Below are 20,166 nucleotides of genomic sequence, written 5' to 3' on the forward strand. Positions count from 1 at the left end.
AAGGTGGTACTTGAGGGTCAATCTTCTCCTACTTGCTCAATCAATTCTAGTGTTTCACAGGGCTCTGTCCTTGGTCCCATGATGTTCCTTGTTTATATCAATTATTTTCCTGATAATGTTCTGTCTCAGATAGCCATGTATGCTGATGACTCCTCACTGTACTGTTCATCTGCTGATTCATTCGACACTACTCATAAGGAGGCTGGAGTTTTGCAGGACAATAATTTTGAGAATGTACTGAAGTGGGGGAATGATTGGCTGGTAACTTTTTGAAAAAAAAATTTTTGGGATAAATTGTCGAGGCTCGGATGAGACCTAACACACAACACACAACAAGGGGGCATAGGAGACAAGAGGGGCAGGAGAGGGAAGGACAAAACAGTGGGAAACGGGGACATTCAGAGATCTGTGGAAGGGAGAGGGATGGGGCAGGGAACATGGGGTATACCAGATGGACACCACAGGGACTTTCAGGAAGGAAGGCAGGGAATTTGAAGGAGGTGGGTTTAGGGTGGATTAACGGGGGTAGAAAAGATCGTGGTTTTGGATGGGGGAGGGCAAGAGATGGTGGTGAACAGCTGTTTTCAAGACCAGGAGGGAAGAATGTGATTGAAGAGAGTGTGGGAGTTTATTCCAAAGGCAGGAAAACGGAGGAATGAAAGAGTGAAGGTGAGCAGTGATTTGTGATTTTAGTAGTTTTACCAGAAGGGGGTTGCTGGTGGACCTTGAGCACCCTGCGGAAATATGGGGGGGGGGGACATATCACAAACAGAGCATTGAGGTGGGGCGGGGGGGAGTTGCGGAGACGGTAGAAGACAGAGAGACCACCAACTTGTCTGCAGTGAGAGAGTGAGAGGCCTGAAGACTCGGCCTCACCGCTGGAGATACCAATGATCTGAAATGCCTTGGTTTTTCCTCAACGTGAAGCTGAAAAAGGTGGGCAGGAGCACCAGCCCAGAAGGGAGAGCAGTACTGCATCAGGCTGTGGACAAAAGCTTTGTATGTGGTCAGGAGCTCAGGTGGACCGAGGAAGGACTTTGCACAACGGAGGATGTCCAGTCGGCGACTGGCTTTGGAGGCCAGGTTGGAAATGTGGCTTTCCCAGGAAAGATCATGGCAGATAGTGAGACCCAGAAGCTTTAATGAAACGACTTCTTCCAGAGGATTGTTGAGAAAGTAGATGTGCGGGTGGGGGTTTCCAAATGGTCCTTTCGGAGAGACAGTGAGAGTGTGAGATTTGTCAGGATTGAAAGACATGCTCCACGTGTTGACCCAGTTTGTGATTTTATCCAGATCTGCAGAGAGTGAAAAGGCTGCTGCTTGTTAATCTGAGTGATGACAGATGGTACGGCAGAGGGTGGAGCCATCAGCAAGGAGATAAAGAGGATTTTCCAGAGAGTCGGAGAGATCATTGATGAAAACCAGAAAAAGAACAGGGCCCAGAACGCTGCCTTAAGGGACTCCAGCCTGGACAGGTAGAGGGGATGAGAGAACTCCATTTAGAGCCACATGTTGGCTGTGACAGGAGAGGAAGTCTGTGAGCCATAAGTGGAGATGGCCTAGGATACTATAGAAAGAGAGTTTGGTGAGCAGGGCAGTGTTCCAGACCATGTCAAAAGCACGTGATATGTTGGGATATGGCTCTGATTTAATGTCTGGTATTGAGGACCTCCATCCATTGTGGGGAGAGCATAAGCAGCATATCTAGGGTAGAGTGACCTGGTGTTAAACCAAATTGATGATTGAAAATCAAGCTATTGGAGAAGAGGAAGGATTTAATGTCTGAAGCGATGATTGATTCCATAACCTTGCTGATGATTGGGAGAAGGCTGATTGGTCTGTTGCTGCAGGGATCTGTTTTTGCACCTTTTTATGCAGAGCAGTAATGTTTGCTGATTTCCAAGCAGATGGTAGATGACCTTGAGCAAATGAGAGGGTGAATAGAACAGAGAGAGGGTGAGCAAGAGCAGAGGAGCAGGTTTTTAGGACACTTGGGCTGATGCCGTCTGCACCGGTTGCAGAATCTGAGTTGCGGTTTGAATCTGAGTCTGTTAATTTGAGAATCTGAGTCGAGGTTTGACAGCAAACTCTCCACTTTGTCAGAAGAAAAGGACAGAGAGTCCAGGGACAGTTGGGTGTGACTGGGTAAGGTGGGTACAGAAAGTGATGGGTTTCAGACACAAGATTTAGATGCAAACGAGTTTAGGCTTTCAGCCTTTTCACGTGTGGTGTCAGCAGTGTGAACATTTGAGGTAAGGGAGGGATGGAGGGGGAACATACACCAGAAACAGATTTAATTCGATGCCACCAGGATTTGGAGGTGGGAGAGAGGTTTGAGAGTTCAGACTTGAGATTAGAAAGACGTTGTTTTCTGGCTCTCCTGAGGATAGATACACACTTGTTCTGAGCTTTATGGAAGGAACTGAGATTACCTTCAGTTGGGTTTGCTTTCCATGAGGTAAAGGCAAGTTGTTTCAGGACAACTGCCTCACCACAAGCTTCAGTGAACCATGGGTGGGAGGAAGGGAAGACCAACTGAAGATGAGAGGGGATAAATCTGTGCATGAGAGCAAGTTTTTTTGAAAGACTTCCCAGGATGAGTTGATGTTGGAGAAAGTAGCGATGGGAGACCAGTCGAGAAATTTGATGGCTGCCTGGAGACCCTGCCAGTCAGCCTGAGTGTTTCAGGCAGGCTCATTCAGGTGTTTTCAGCTCTGCACAATAGTGTTTAATGTTTTTCCTCAGCTCAATGAGTCATTGCCGCATGCTTTAGCAAACTTTTCAGCATGCCCCCTCCCCCCCCCCCCCCCCCGCAACGCAGTTTTGACGCACCTGTTCATTCTTCCAAATGACTCACCCTTCAAAGTTCATGTACACTTTAAAGGAAACATTTAAAGAACAAATAACAGAGGAAAATATTGAAAGGTTTAACGAGGGATAATCAGGGTCATAGACACATTACAGAATGGAGGGCTCACAATTAAATCTCTCTGGACATACTTCGACACCTTGTGATCCTTGTACATAAATCCCGTACACCTAATACGGAACATTTAATAAAATGAAATAACTATACTGAGTTGCCCCCTTTAACCCCAACCGCATTCCCACATTATATATCTCCAATTCGATGTCGCATACTCTAAATTGCAGAGCGTTGATTCTGCCAAAGCAGTTTGTAGGCCATGGGCATTTTGTAAGCATGCTGTTAAGCTTCTCCATGTTAGCATGCTGGGCAGTTTGCCATCCCTCTCCCAACAGTAGTTCGGGCAGAAATTTGTAATTTGTTCATTGTGCCGGCAATAGCTCACCTACTCTTCACAAAGGATACCGTGGGATCTTTAACATCCACTAACTAATGCCCGAGCGATGGCACACACACAATGATGAATCACCCTTCCTGTGAAACAACTGGATGACAGTTTTTAACTGAGTCGGGATTCAAACACAGGCGAGACAAATATATACTTCACACACCACTTTTCCCTTTCATTATATTAACACAACGTGAAACCTTACCTTTTACAGTGAATCACCTCTGGCAGTTCCCTCCCTGCTTGTGGCAAGTTATCGAAGTAGTTTTGAAGCTGATCTGTTTATTTATGTGGCATATATGATGCAAAATTTAATGAGAGCTTTTGCATAGATCCTATAACGTCCACTCGGCCTTCACTTAACCCATAAACATTACCCCACGATACTTGGAATTTGTTTTCAACTTGGCACCTGCGAAGCATTACAAAATCTGCTTTCATTCAGTGCCTTATAGATGCTGATAGAAATACTGTGTTCAGTGCAACCCTTAATCGGATATCTTTGCTCTGACACAATAGTGAGTCTGTATGATGCAGCTTCAGGCTCTTATTATGGAGAAAATTATTCACATTGCTGTTTGCATGTCTTTTTTTCACTCGTTAAAGTATTCTCATGAGCCATGAACATGTATTTTTGCAGAGGATAATACTCCCCCACCCCCACCTCACCCCTTACACCCACTTCTCTGCCTTTACCTCCACCACCGAAGGTGGATGGAGGTTATGTATTCACCCGTTTGTCCGTCTGTGAGTAAGATATCTCAAACAATTATGGATGCATTTGGACAAAACTTTACTGGACAGTTTGGGTTTGCATTGTGGACGAATTGATTAAATTTTCATGAAGATTCGGATCTGTGCACTATAATTTTAAAAATGATTCTTCACAATTGAGAGATAGAGCCAACAACTATGTACAGCATGATATCTCAAAACATTGTGGAGGAATTATGCAAAACTTGGTGGATGAGTTAGTTCGGTGACAAGAACAAGCTTATTAGATTTTGGAAAAAGTCTGGATACAGATCTGTCCTATCAGTGGGATACAAAATGTAAACTGTTCAGCCTGGAGGAGATATGCACTCGACTGAGTGCCATTCTAATTTAGAAATGGAGTTAGCTGTATTGATTTGAAGCTGGAGTGGGAAGAGGGGCGTTGAGCAGTAAATTGGTGTGATATTTCGCACCTCTTCCTCAGTGAGAACTTGAACGTCTTAATGTTATAACAAATTTCAGAATGAGGAATATCTATTCAAAACCTTGGAGTACTTATTATATGGATGGATTTTTTTTGAGTTCTGTCAGACCCCACCCTTCATGGGGGATATATTCCTGGAAAATGCCACGAATGTCGAATCTGTGAATGCTGGGGCATTGTTTCAATGAGGATAGGTTCTCAGCAGTTCATGATTCATGAGGGAAAATCAAAATTCCCTTGAAAAACTGCGAATATGCTTGCAAAATAAAACGTCAAAACACAAAAAAATCCGCAAATATACCTGCGACAAACTGCGAAAATATTAAAAAAAAACCACTTGTGAATACGCCTGCGAAACACCATGAATACGTGCGTGAAAACGCATAAAAAAAAAAAACATGAAAACAAGAAGCACAGGGTTCTGAGATTGCATTATATAAACCACGAATACACGTATGACAGTATGTCACTGTCGTCATTTACCTCCATCTTGTTGAGATTTAATTTTTTTTCAACACTATCTAAGGCTCATGAAAGAATTTATTTATATACTGTATATTGTATGGATGCGTATTTGTAGTATGAGAAGGAGAATGGGTTTGGGTTTGTATTTAGTCAGCATCATATTTGGGAGGGAGGATAGATGAGGACTGCTTGCATTGTTCTAATGAATGAATTTCTAATGTGCTCGAAGTGGTTTTACTTGGCCAATGTCGAGCAAAATGAGGTCAGGGCCGTTTATTCCAGATACGTGAAACACCCTGCAACCCTTGCCTACAGAAAACGTACTTTTTGGAATGCTGGCCACATTTTGCATCCAATCATCATGTAACTTTGTATAAAAAATTTCCATGGGTAGGTGCTCCTTTGTTGAAAGTTTTGCATCAATCGCTGAAGTGATTGCGGAGAAAAGGAATATAAAAGCGAATAAAGGTAGAAAAGTGAGGGCCTCAGCCGACGTTCCGTCGACTTGACAATATGGTCAAGGATGATTGTGGACTCATTACTTGTGTTTGTTGTTAGAGGGCATTATTGGTCAAATGTTGATAGACCGAAGCACGTCAAATTCAATTAAACATTAACCCAATGTCCCAGAAAGATAAAAAAAAGAGAGCATTTTGATTGAGATAAGGCATATAAGAAGGGAGTGACTACTCTCGAGGATGGGGACAATGTGGTCTATCGATAAGACATGAAAGTGGTTTGGAATGCATACAGCAGTTGTTTAATTGCTTGCAGTATAGCCATTATATTGTGATCAACATGGTGTCGAGTTCAAATTACCAACCCTCCTCTGCCAAACTCAGTACTCACCATGACCATAGGACCCATTGTGTTGTGACCAACAGCAATTTAAGAGGAGGGTTGGGACAACAAAGTGCGAAGGAAATGAATACATGTGACTGAAGTAATGCATGTTAAAAGAAAATTAAAAAGGCATGAGAAGTTGTTCAAGAAATAAAACTTGTATTTTTCCATGAATATGAATAAGCAAATAGCTGATTTTTGCATGAATTAGGTTCCTTGTGTAAAATGTGTAGTTTTGCTTAGTACATATTAAAGTACAGTCTCTGATAAAACACAAACGTTTCTGCACTTGAGTAGTGAATTGGAACAAAAAACGTGCACAAAGTTACGAGAATGAGCTTTTGTGTGAAAACGCTTCTCATTAGCAAAGAAGATTGTTTGTGAATGAATAAGGCTCCTTGTGTAATATGTATTGTTTTGCTTTGTACAAGCTAAAGATCTGAAACGGAAATGTGTTTTTCTTGAAATAGTGTGTTCTGTAGTTTGAACTATGTTAAACAAATACATTTTACAGAAAAAAACTTATTTATGCAAATATGGTCTAATTTGCCTAAAACAAGTGTTTTTCACAAAACAAAAGCTTTGTCTGACTCCAATTTTTCTTCTAAATCACCATTCTGAAGTGGAAATGTGTGTTACTCTTGAAATGGTGTGTATTTTAGCTTGAACTACACAAAATAATACATTTCACAGAAAAACCTTATTCACACAAAAATGGTCTAATTTGCCTTGAACAAGTGTTTTTCATAAAAGACAAGATTTGCCTGACTCCAATTTTTGTTCTAAATCACCATTCTGAAGTGGAAACATGTGTTTTTCTTGCAATAGTGTGTATTTTAGCTTGAACTACACAAAAAAATACATTTTACAGAAAAACCTTATTCACGCAAAAATGGTCTAATTTGCCTCAAACAAACGTTTTTGTCTGACTTTTTTTTCTTGTGTAATATGTGTAGTTTTGCTTAGTACATATTAAAGTACAGTCTTGTTGATGAAACAAACACGTTTCTGAAGCAGAACAGTGAATTGGAGCGATAAACGTCCACAAAGTACTGAGAACAGCCTTTTGTGGTAAAATCACTTCTATTAAGTAAATAAGCCTATTTTTGCATGAACGAGTTAACTTTTGTCATATGTTCTGTTTTGCTAAGTATAAGCTAAAGGACACACTATTTGATGAAGCACACGTTTCTGCACTAAAATAGTGAATTGGAACTAAAAATTTGCAAAACCTGCTGAGAACAAGCTTTTGGGGTGAAAAGCACTTCTAATAAGTAAATAACACTATTTTTGCATGAAGTAATTTCCATGTGTAATGTGTTGTTTTATTAGTGCAAGCCAAAGTAGATCTCTTTCATGAAACACACACATTTTTGCACTACAATAGTGACTTGTAACAAAAACTGTGCACAAAGTGCTGAGAACAACTTTTTGTGTAGAAAACGCTTCTATGAAGCAAATAATCCTATTAACGCGTGTACCCAGCCTATTTACACACTATTTGATGGAACACACGTGTTCTTAAGAAAATCCTTCTGGAAAGCAAATAAGAACATAATGTTTGTGAAGTTTCCCCTCGATCTGTCCAGCTGTTCTGGAGGAGACGGTTTTTAAAGGTTCACTGCATTCTTCAAAAAAAATCAATCAATCAATCAAAGCTGCTAGATTTACATAGGTAACATTCATTGTGATTCTGAACAGCAGATTTACTTCATATCTTTTACCACAGTTTTGGCGTGTGTCCCTCTCTTCCACCATTCCGCTCTCTGTGTGGTAATAAACCTTTTGTTCATAAAAACTTGAACGTGGTCATTCGAGGTACGGAATTTCACCATTAAGTATGAGTGAATTGGCTTTAAAAATCTGGTAATGGCCGATTGGGAAATGCTCATTTCAAGCACTCTTGAAAGAGTTTATTTGTCACAGTTATATTAGAACGAGCTGATTCGTCACATGGCCAGACTGTTTAACCCTAATATGAGACTGTTAAAAAAAAACTACGTAATGCTATTTTTTAAGGGAAGTGTGTTTGGGCTAGATTAAACCTTACTAATATTTTTATTTGACATATAAGATTTTCTGGGGTCCCTTATCGTGATTAAACTCAACTCAACCCAACCAAAGCCAATGTAAATCTGACGGAACAAAGACAGACAGTGTATAATCAGGAGAGGCCTCCAAGCCTGACATGTTAGGCCCACCACAAAACCAAAATAGTGGCCATATCATTGCATCTGGCATCTGGGTGCTATGGTGGGTAGTCAAGTGACAGATGTGGGTGTGATCTCACAGCTGTCTGACCAACAGGTGTACATTTCAGAAATTGACCAACAACAGGCAGCAGCAGCAGCAACATGACGCTCTTGTAGACCTGAGACATGTTGCAGTTAAAAAAAAAAAAGAAGCGATTTACATTTGTAAAATCTGATATCATTCACCTCAAATTTAGGTTTTCTCAGGTTAATCGCCATTTCATATCCTGCTTTTGTAAACGTTTTTGGTCATTGCTTTTGTTGAGCAGCATTAATTTCTTCTTGTAAATTAATACCGAGTAGTCGGGGAGTTCTCTCATAATTTTGTGAAGGTAATCAAGGCATCTTTACCTTTACAAACACGTGCATTGCCGGTGTCATGTTGATGCCAAAATGTTGAATCTATTCATGATACCATTTAAAAAATGATCCGACATGAAATGGCAGTGTATTTGCCAATTTTAATCACTAATAATAGTTCTTCTGAGCAGATTGCCATTGTCTACAAGGTAAACATCTCTCAGGGTCCACATCATCACTTTACGTTGAATTCCCATTTCTACCAGTGGGGCATTCCATGTCAAGTGTACACACCCTCCCGATACTAATACCTCATTTTCTCCCCATATGTTGGTCATTTATTCACTTGGGTGAAAAAACTCAAAATACCAACTTTTAGACCTGTGGGCCCATTGGGGCCCATTTTAGCCCCCCCCCCCCAAATTTGGGCGCCCCCGGCTGCCCCACAATCTTCCAGAGGCCATATCAAAGGTTGTAGTGGTCCGATTTGGCTGATCTTGGTCTCAAAATGCTCGTAAAAACGAGATCTTTCAAATCACATGAAGTAAAATCACTCCGAAACAGTAATTCAAAAAGTTATAGTTTGGGGCGCCCTTTGACCTTGGGCCCCCGCTCCCCAGCCAAACTGATGGTCCTGATTTTTTTCGTGTGAGAATACCCCTTCATATACTCCAACACCTCAGCATAAATGAAAATGGGATCACAATGGGTTCAAGTGTGATGATGGTTTTATTGTTCGGGGACTCGGGTGCTGGACACACAATACGCCTCAATACATAGCACAATATTTGAACTCAAGATTTCCAATACACTATATCAGTATATTGTACATAAAATTTTCCACATGCACATGCAGGAACTGGAAGCGATACTAGTATGAGTAAGAGTTTTTCCTAGCATATTATAGTCAAGATTTTTTGCCAACCAATGTTTTATTTGACAGCCGTGTTTCTTTTTTACTGATTGTGTAGGTTCTACCTGAAGCAGTTTTTGGTTCTATGGAAAGAAGTATATCAGAATTGTCTAAAATGCAGTGATCTTCAATGTTAGGAAAAAAGAAACTATTTGCGGGCCCGTTTGGATGAAGAAAATTCACTTTCACTTCATGAGTGTCCTGAAAGGCTTCCATGATGCAGGCAAGCCACTATTTTCCATCATAGTGCACTGTGACATAACCTGAGAGTTTCCCGTTAAAAGTTGGTGTAGATTTTGAAATGGCTGACTCGATACGGTGTTCCTCGCTAAGGCTGAATTTGCATACTTGAAGAGCAGTTTCAGAAATAGGGATGAAAGCATGAACTTTTTGAGTTCCAGCTATGGTTTTGGCTGTTTTTAACCTTTCTTCCAGATTTCGTTCTTCCTCATCATACGCCTCTTGGATCCCGTAACCGAACTTCATTTCATTCAAACCATTTTCAGCAAAGGCGAAAAGATCTTTTAGATAAATAATTTGACTGTCGTAAGGTCTACGCAGGTTCTCACGTGTTGCTTCTCGTTTGACTGTACCTCCCATGCCATCTGAAGGGCCCTTGCCATGGCTTGTGGCAAAAAAATGCCATTCTGCGTCAATACCATACTCTGATTTGTGACCACGTAGGTTTATGAAGGCTTTGCCATTCTTATATTGGCCAGCACAACCGTCTAAGAAATAGTAAAGTTTCTTTACATTTCCAAAGCTAGATTTCAAGTGTTCAATGAGCATTCTTTGGAAGAGGTGGACTGAGACAACGTCGTGAGTATTGCATTTTGATATAATCGTGAACGAATCGCGGTTTAATTTGCCATCGTCCGATTTGAAATTGTAAACCCAGGGGTGAATTGTCACTTGAGAGCAGTTCCAATGGAATCTTTGGGCCGCATCCTGTACAACAAACGAATAGTTCTCTGAGAAGTCTAAAATAATGACAAATTCTCCTTCACCGATTTCATCAAGTTCTTATTTTTCAGAAACTGAGATTGGGCCTTGGCAATGAAGTCGTGTCTCACTAATTTCACCGCGCGTTCACAGAATTGATTAAAGAATTCTTCCAAAGGCAGGACCATGGAGCTCAGTTCAGATGTGTCGGTGGATGTCCACCGTTTAAACTGAATTTCATCAATATCCTCTAGTTCATAAGCACTCAGTAGCTTGGTTTTGAAATCTACAATTGATGGGCAACTTTCACAAGTTCTGAAATAACGTGCCGGTTGTGCTGGGTTACAAACTATGAGTGCTATCACATGATGATAACTAGGAAGTTCGGCTATCTGTGGCATTTTGGAACCAAACATCATGAGTTTCACATTTTGATGTATCATACATACACATACACTGTGTGTACCACCTGAACCGGCCAGGATACACTACGAGGGACGGAGCAAGGCGAACTTGGCGAATCCAACTTTCAAGCCAGGGTTCTTCTCTTTGAATTTCTGAAACAGTTCCTTGAGATTGTTTAGTGCCAGGTGCTTTTGAATTTTCTTTTCCATGTTCATTCCAGTCCTTTTTTCCCTGCATTATTCGGCTGACTTCATCACTTCGGTAAAATTCGGTTACGGCGGATTTCATTTCGTCAGGCAATATTTTACCCTGTTTGGGATTTGGAGACGATAGCATACCATTTTCTTTCTCTAAAATTTTGGCTTGCATAGCCGTTCTTTGGGAGCAACTGAATTCACTCATCATCCCTCTGATGCTCATATTCCAAGCAAATATTGTCAGTATACGTATTTGCTCTGAACGGCTTGAAACAACGTATTTTTCTTTCAGGCTTTTGATCACCTCTGGCATGCAGTTTTCATCACATTTTGACGCTGTATTTTGTGTTTTCTCCGCAGTGCTTGGTCCAGTAACTAGTTCTAATTTCTGTCGCACAGAATCTTACACTTTACTTCGCTTTTCAGGAACATACCCTGGGTTCCTTTCCACCTTTCTTTTATTGAATGGGCTTTCGCCTATCATCAACAACGACTTGTTTAATAGGTCAACTTCTGCTTCTCGCTCAAAAACCTCCTCGTCCTCATCTGTCAAAATAGATTCTGCAATGCCTTCGATAGTACCTTCTGATGATAATTTTGAACTGGTCGAAGATGATTCTTCAATACGCTCTGGTAACAACTGAGTTTTTTTTTCTGCACGAAGTACAAAATCTGTCATCTTTTTCACCTTTGAAGAAAATATCATCAACATATCATTTGACACATTGAGAAGATCTTTTCGTTGTTTCGTTTTATGGCAGCTGAACGGATCACAACAGTATTTTCGGAACTCCTTTCGATCTTCAGTCACCATGTTGACTGCAAAATATGCCAAAACTGAGATTATCCCATTTATAACTTAATTCGATGATGGTTATACAAAACATGTACACTTAAAAATCAATTGACACAATAGGCAGAATAATTTTTCGCAAATGATGCAATATACTGTATGTATGTATGTATGTATGTATGTATGTATATATATATATATATATATATATATATATATATATATATATATATATATATATATATATATATATATATATATATATATATATATATATATATATATATATATATATATATATATATATATATATATATATATATCTTCTTCTTTCGGCTGCTCCCGTTAGGGGTCGCCACAGCGGATCATCCGTATGATCCGCATAGTGATTTGGCACATGTTTTACGCCGGATGCCCTTCCTGACACAACCCTGGTTTCCTCTTACGACACGGGGATATGGTACACCTATTTTAACCGGGGAATACACCGGCCCAGTATACTGGTACTCATTTCGCCGACCTCGGAAGGATGACAGGCTGAGTCAACCCCCTGGTGTATTAATTCAGTGGCCCAACGGGGCTTGAACTCAGGACCTTTTGGATCCCAAGCCGCTGCCCTAACCACTGCGCCAACACCAGGCTGTGTGTATGTATGTATGTATGTATGTATGTATGTATGTATGTATGTATGTATGTATGTATGTATGTATGTATGTATGTATGTATGTGTATATATATATATATATATATATATATATATATATATATATATGTGTTTCTATATATGTTTCTATATATGTATATATATATATATATATATATATATATATATATATATATATATATATATATATATATATATATATATATATATATGTGTTTCTATATATGTTTCTATATATGTATATATATATGTATCTATATATATATATATATATATATATATATATATATATATTGTTGCGGATTCGCGCCCGCCGGTGTGCGGACGGCCACGTAACTCGAATCGCGGCACGTCGCCCACCGGACGGACAATCCAGTCGTGACCCTCTCGGACTAACGCCGGGAACTAGTCATGGGTGGACCTTTCGGTCTCACCGCGATCGTGCCAATCGGCCCCCGCGTGGGATAGGGTTGCTCGCCAAATTCGACCTACCTAAGTACCCACACGGAGGGTAGACCGGGCGATCGCACCTCGCCGCAGGTCGACTTCGGACACGGGCCACTTTAAGCGACCCGTTCCGTACTATCGGGATAACCGAGCGGTGTTATTCGTCGGCCTCGACGGTTCGATTAATTATCGGGCGTTTTAGCCCACGACCAACCCTTTACGTGAAGCAAGATGGAGATTCAATAGAGGAAAAGACGAAGCGAAGCGGGAAAACAGTTCAACAATAAGCACATTTATTCCGCGATGAACGGAAAGCACACATATACAATTCCACCAAAAGCACATGTAAAAGAAGAAGACAATGCAATATTACACAAAAAGCAAATGCAACAATGCAGATCTAACCGACTACCGGGCACACGGCAACACATACAATTTTACTTCACAGACGGTGCCGACAACACATATTCCCAAAGCAAAAGAAAAGAGAACCACCCTCCAGGATGAGGCGGGCCTGGGGCCGAGACCGGGTCGGGCCTACCGTCTGATGATGAGACGCAGAGCGGCGGTGGCGCCTCAACTCCGCGGGCCTCGCGGACAGTGTCTGGTAGGGGGTGGGAAGGGGGCCCCCTTTGTCGCACTATCTCAGCGCGGGGGGAAACAGGAGGGGGTTGCTGATGCTCGGGGGAAGGAGGATATCACCCTGTCTCGGGTCCCGCGGCGAGCGTCTCCTCCTCCTCGACCTCGGTCGCGTTGCTGGCCTGCCCCTCTGCAGCTCCCGGCACCGACGCGAGCACCCCCTCGTCCGCCTTCGCCGCCGTCACCTCTCCACAGCTCCGTCTACTCGCCCTCTCCGTCTCCTCTCTTGGCTCGTCCCAACTCTTCACTCTTGACTTCTCCCACTTCTTTCCAGCTCCACCGACGACTCTCTTGAACTCCGCACACTCAACTTTACTGACGAACGCAGCCGTTTATATAAGCCCCGTGGCTTCGCTCTTTCACCCTTGACCCTCTGCCTCCGACCCTTCACCTCTCTAACTGGCTCCCCATTGGCCCGAGGAAAAGTGGGCGTGAATGCTTTTTGATCCATGTATTTGCATATAGCGACCGCCCTCCAACGCCCTGGAGGCGGGGCCAAATCGCCCCTCGCTCACCGATTGGACGGAACAAAAGTGGGCGTGAGTCGTTTTTGATCCGTTTTTCTTCGGAAAGTCTGTGATGTCTCTGAACACGCTGCTCGGTGCGCGCCCCGCACGAGTCCAGCATCGGCGCCCACGAGTGGCGCGAGATGGTGTGGATGCGATGGTGGCGAGTTGTGACGGTAAAGGTCGTGGCGGTTGTGGTGAAGCGGCGTTGTGGTTGGTGGTTGTTGTGAAGCGGCGTTGTGGTTGGTGGTTGTTGTTGTGAAGCGGCGTTGTGGTTGGTGGTTGTTGTTGTGAAGCGGCGTTGTGGTTGGTGGTTGTTGTGAAGCGGCGTTGTGGTTGGTGGTTGTTGTGTGATGGCTGTTGAGACGTGGTTGGTGGTGGTAATAATGGCGGCTGGTCCAAAATAAAGATAGTAAAAGAAAAACGGCTATCCTGAAGAGTCGCAGCCCGCATGAATGACATTTATTCCCTCTAGACAACGGGTTTGGGCCGAACTACACATATACTTACCGAGATATCTCACCTAAGGGACCTGAATGGTGGTTTGTGAATTTCGTCAACCACAACACTTCCCCCTCCCCTTTTTACAGACTCGTCCCGAGTCGTCAAATTTTCGTGTGCCATCATGTGTAGTTTTCCCCTAGTACATGTTACCTACGGATCCCTGAGTGCGACATTCATGGTATTCGTGTCCCCAAAATAAATAACCTGAGGGCTGAGTAACTACCTAAACAAACTCACTCACACGGACGACTTAAATAAAATTGCCGGCGCTAGGACAGACATGCCGGGGGCGCACTCATATTTACAGTATATCTTAACCTTAACTTACAAATTTTACACTAAACCATGGCCCAGGATCAATGAACTCTGCAAAAAGAAAGCAGTTAGCAGGGAGCCAGGCTGCTCACATGCAGTCTCTGGCTCAAACGATGCAGGTGACAGGGAACGTGGCCGGCTGCTCACACGCAGTCCAAGACCTTCCCTTTTGAACTGAACGCAGTGAACCACAACGGTGCATGGGCTGCACAAACGTAGTCTCCGTGCCAGCTCAAGTGGCACACGCAATGAACACAATGAATGGATGGATGAATGGTTTGAACTGAACGCAGTGAACCACAACGGTGCATGGGCTGCACAAATGCAGTTTCCGTGCCAGCTCAAGTGGCACACGCAATGAGCACAACGAATGGATGGATGAACACAAACACGGTGCACGGGCCGCCACTGCAGGCCCGTGTTGTAGCTGCCAACAGGGCAGTTCTTGCAGCTTGCAAACTGTTGCCTTGATCCTGGCGCACATGGCAATGAACGGGGGGGGGGGGCAAAGCAAAAATTGAACGGGGGCTGGTGAACAGGGGCAGTGGGCATGGCATGGCAAAGGCAGCAGGCAAACACAGCCCGCAGAAGAAGGCCGCTGCAGGCAAACACAGCCGGCAGACGAACTGGCCGGCACAGGCCTTGAAGAAAAACAGCCAGCCGGCAGATGAAGTGAGCCGGCACAGGCCTTGAAGCACAGCAGCTGCAGACGATCCAGCCGGCACAGGCCTTGCAGCAAAACAACAGCTGCCGATGAAGTGGGCCGGCCTCTGCCTTGCAGCAACACAGCCAGCAGATGAAGCTGGCCAGCCTTTGCCGTTCAGTGGAGGTTGGTGGAGGGAGTGCGGTGGTGCTGGCCACTCGGAAGGCGGGGTCGGACCTACCCTACGGTCTCCCTCCCAACCTATCGCCTTTGCCTGTCATTGTCTATACCCACTCCCTTAATTTGTCAAACCCCAATTTAGCCCCAACTTTTTTTTTCTTTTTACTTCCCCACTATAAATCGTCCCCTAACCCCCTTTATCGTCTTTGTTCGGCTAACCTATTCTGTCACCTAGCCTACTCCCAACCCCTACGTTCCCTTCCCGGAGGGGAACAAGGGAGAGCTAGCGTCCTGTGTCGAGGCCCAACTCAAGCCTCAGAATGGCCTCCCCAGAGTTCAGCGATCTATAACCAAAGTGGGTCCAGCGGCCCACAACGAGAGCGAGGGGATGGATGGTGCGGAGGGGTACACTTCCTATTCTACCCTATCCATTTAACTGTTAAACTACCCCGGGGCTTTCAACAAGCGCCTCTCGCTTAAACTATTGGTTCTAACAACCCAGATTCCCGTCGCCTGTGTTGGTGTCCTCACAATTTCGGGCCTCGCCCCCCAATTTTCTCTCCGTGCCCTCACACGGTCTCATGGCTGGGACACGTGGCTCCCTTTGGCAGGCACGACCCTCTGCCGATTCTCCGACGATGGCACCCCGGGCACTACACTGCCTCCGAGCCTACCAGCTCCCTAACACCGGGGAGTGCCCCCATGGCACCTCCCCTGAAACGCACACGTGGCAGGCTGGCTTCCCAGGCCCCTTTCCGAGGGTCACCCGTGCCCACAACACTGCCCACGCGGCTAATGGCGCCCCGGGCCCCCGCACCAAGCAGGCGCACCCGTGCCCACTACGCTATCCCGGCCCCCCATGGGCCCTTGGCCTACCGCGGCCGACTAGCCTGGTGCCCGGGGTACCCACTCAGCGATACTCACTTTTCGCAGCCACGCTCCCAGCCCGTCAACAGGGCTCCTGCACCCCTCCAAATGGGTTTCGAGCCTACATTCACACCAACAACAAAACGACCTCCATTTTTCAAATTTGACTAACCCCCTAACTCACTCTACACTGACCCCGGGGTCCCTTGGGCGGGAGTCACTCCTCCCCCCAATCACTCATCGCACCATGCAGTCCCCATTCGCTCCGTACACACAGACCCGCTGGCCTCACTCACTCACCAAGCACATGCTTCCACTTCACTCACCAACTCTTCAACACACTCACCGCTGAACTCTGCCATCCTTCTAACTACCTCCCCTAACTAACTCGAGCTCCCACGTCGTCCCTTAAACTACAGCACGTTCCTTTTAACACTACGTAGCTAAACTACGTCCCCTCTACATATTCACTGTCTGTCACTGTCTTCAAAATAATCCCATACTCCATTTTCCCATCCTAAATCTGGCTACAATCCCTCTAACTAATCCATTCCACGGACTCCATGAGGACTTACCCCTGCCCCATGAAGTCGGTCTAACTAAGCTAACCCTTCCCCCTAACTAGTTTCCATCCTGTGCCCTGGTCAAGGGGGTCTTCCACCCCTTGCCCAGGAATCCTGTGCACCGGAAAGTGAGGCTTGCTTTTTTTTTTTTTTTTTCCCATGCGCAGCACCAGCGCGGCAACTCGCGCACTTTGCACCTGCCCATGACGTCATGCAGCTGCACGTGTTCCTCGTCCCTCCTTGGACGGTACCATCCGGCAGGGATACCCCTCCTGCCGGATTCCAACCACACGTGCAGCCATGGCGTCACCGTGCGCATAAAAAGAAAACACAAGCCCCACGTCTCGAGAGGTTCCCCACGCGAACACATGTGCTTTGCCCGTTGGAGCTTAACACACACGATCACGTGGAGAACCCGTCCGGTCCAAATCTGTTTACCTGCCTCAACTTTGTCCGTCCGCGGGATCGGCAAATCCACCGCTGGCGTTTCCGGACCGGGACTTCACTCTCGCAAGCGAGCACGTGGGGGCCTCGTGCGTTGCACAGCACGGACTTCGTGCTCACTGCTGGGTGAACCCGGCACGGTCCCCGAAACAACTACAGCCGCTACTCGGCTTCCTTTCCTCACATGTCACCGTCGTCGCCATTCGACACACGCATTCCTGCGTGTAATGACGCTCACACTCCATTCCATTACATTCACACCGGGAGATGTGGCTGCGTGCTCCCGCATGCCAACCGACATCTCCCTCACATACCGCTCTCTCATACACACGGTCTCCCTTGCACTCGGCCGTTCACCCACGCATGCCATTACCCTCACACAAACCACACCACTCATACACGCGGGGGCACTCACCCGCGGTGCCTCATCCACACACCGTCCCTCACTCACACACGTGGGGGCACTCACCCGCGGTGCCTCATCCACACTCCGTGCCTCACTCACACACGCGGGGGAACTCAACCGCGGTGCCTCATCCACACTGGCCGTTTCATCCACACACACGGCCTCTTCCACACACGGTGCCTCATCCACACACGGCGTGCTGGGAAGCACGTACTCTGGCACCATCGCCACCACACCACTCACACACGGGGTCGCTTCCACACACGGGGACGCACTCACACCTTGCACCACACACACCGGGACAACCACACTGGGGATTCGTGTCCCCACAAGAGTCTCCGGGGCCTCTATACCCCCCAAGCTCTCCGAGCACCCGTTCACAGCACTCGCCCCCTCAACCTCGCAAAGCACGACCGAACTCACCTGGTTGTGACTCGCCTCAAGGGGGCATACTCCCTCCCCTCGTTCCTGGAGGAGGCCATCCAGCTGCTCGCACCGGGCCTCCACCCAGTCCACCAGCTCACCCCCATTGTCCTCCACTACCTCCGCGTGTGTGTGTGCGTCACTTACCCCGTCTTCATCGTGCAGTCTTCCCTCTATCGTTCCCATCTCCCGTGTCTCTGCCAACTCAGTCACCTCTTCACCCTTTACCTCCCTTGTCTCGACTATTTTTATTTCCTTTGTCGTCACCTCGTGTCTCGTCTCGCACGTTTTGGTCTCCCCATTTAATTTTTCCCTTTAGGTCATCGTCACGACCCTCGCCCAACACTCCCCCCGAATTATTTTTTCACCCGCCTCCACCGTGGGCCTGTCAGCCGTTGCACCCCCTCCCAGCTCGTTCGTTCCTACACGTGGAGTCGCCATTTTTATCTCCCTGGTCACGGCCTTCATGCCCGCCTGCAGGCATCGGCCCATGTTCTGCGTCTCACCCCGCAGCTTTTTCGTTTCTTCCTTCATGTTTGTTTCCATTCCGTTCATTTGTTGTGTATTCGCATCCAATTTTTGTGTATTCGCATCCATCTTTTCGTTCATGTTCGCATTTATCTTTTCGTTCATGCCTTTCATTTCGTTTTTCATTTCATTTGTCATTGCCGCCAGCATGGCGCATAGCTGGGCCATGTCGGGTGCGCTTGGGTGAGCCGTTTCGGCAAGGGTCGGGAGGTTTTGGTGGAGAGGGGGAGGGGAGGTGTCATACACCGCGGCCGCTGCCGCACCCATTTCGGGCTCTGGGTTCAGTTGGGCGAGTTCGTTTTCCTGTACAACCAACATTTCCTGCGCAGGGATTTCATCCTGAGCCATGGATTCTACACATTCTACATCCATTTCTAATACCCCCGGCTCCCGCTCGCCTTGAGACGCCATCTTGCTTCTCATAAAGGGTTAATTTAACTCGCTCGTAATTTGGAGGGAATCGGGGGTCGCTCCTCTCACCCCTGGACCGATTCCCGTGAATTTAGCTGGAGACAGGAGAGCCCATTTTCCCGTTCTCCGTTACCAGTGCCGTGAGGAGGGCGATGGGTTTATATCCCACTCCTGACACCAGTGTTGCGGATTCGCGCCCGCCGGCGTGCGGACGGCCACGTAACTTGAATCGCGGCACGTCGCCCACCGGACGGACAATCCAGTCGTGACCCTCTCGGACTAACGCCGGGAACTAGTCACGGGTGGACCTTTCGGTCTCACCGCGATCGTGCCAATCGGCCCCCGCGTGGGATAGGGTTGCTCGCCAAATTCGACCTACCTAAGTACCCACACGGAGGGTAGACCGGGCGATCGCACCTCGCTGCACGTCGACTTCGGACACGGGCCACTTTAAGCGACCCGTTCCGTACTATCGGGATAACCGAGCGGTGTTATTCGTCGGCCTCGACGGTTCGATTAATTATCGGGCATTTTAGCCCACGACCAACCCTTTACGTGAAGCAAGATGGAGATTCAATAGAGGAAAAGACGAAGCGAAGCGGGAAAACAGTTCAACAATAAGCACATTTATTCCGCGATGAACGGAAAGCACACATATACAATTCCACCAAAAGCACATGTAAAAGAAGAAGACAATGCAATATTACACAAAAAGCAAATGCAACAATGCAGATCTAACCGACTACCGGGCACACGGCAACACTTATACAATTTTACTTCACAGACGGCGCCGACAACACATATTCCCAAAGCAAAAGAAAAGAGAACCACCCTCCAGGATGAGGCGGGCCTGGGGCCGAGACCGGGTCGGGCCTACCGTCTGATGATGAGACGCAGAGCGGCGGTGGCGCCTCAACTCCGCGGGCCTCGCGGACAGTGTCTGGTAGGGGGTGGGAAGGGGGCCCCCTTTGTCGCACTATCTCAGCGCGGGGGGAAACAGGAGG

The 20,166-nt window shown here is 46.0% G+C and overlaps 1 protein-coding gene and 1 pseudogene across 4 annotated transcripts in view; one reads left to right on the forward strand and one right to left on the reverse strand.

Moving 5' to 3' along the window:
• STEAP4 (STEAP4 metalloreductase) overlaps window positions 1–3,633 on the reverse strand; it is an 86,716-nt gene extending 83,083 nt beyond the window's left edge. Inside the window, exon 1 of one of the 3 annotated variants that reach the window (XM_085871992.1) lies at window positions 3,520–3,633. The gene's annotated coding sequence lies outside the window, so the exon portion shown is untranslated. The remainder of the gene's footprint in view (window positions 1–3,519) is intronic. The other 2 variants (XM_085871990.1, XM_085871987.1) reach the window with 2 other exon arrangements.
• Window positions 1–20,166, forward strand: part of LOC147029491 (uncharacterized) — a 210,977-nt pseudogene that overhangs the window by 123,723 nt on the left and 67,088 nt on the right. The window lies entirely within an intron of this gene.

The sequence above is a fragment of the Eptatretus burgeri genome, chromosome 3, assembly GCF_056783735.1.
Source record: "Eptatretus burgeri isolate ZD-2024b chromosome 3, Ebu_testis_v1, whole genome shotgun sequence".
Classification (NCBI taxonomy): domain Eukaryota; kingdom Metazoa; phylum Chordata; class Myxini; order Myxiniformes; family Myxinidae; genus Eptatretus; species Eptatretus burgeri.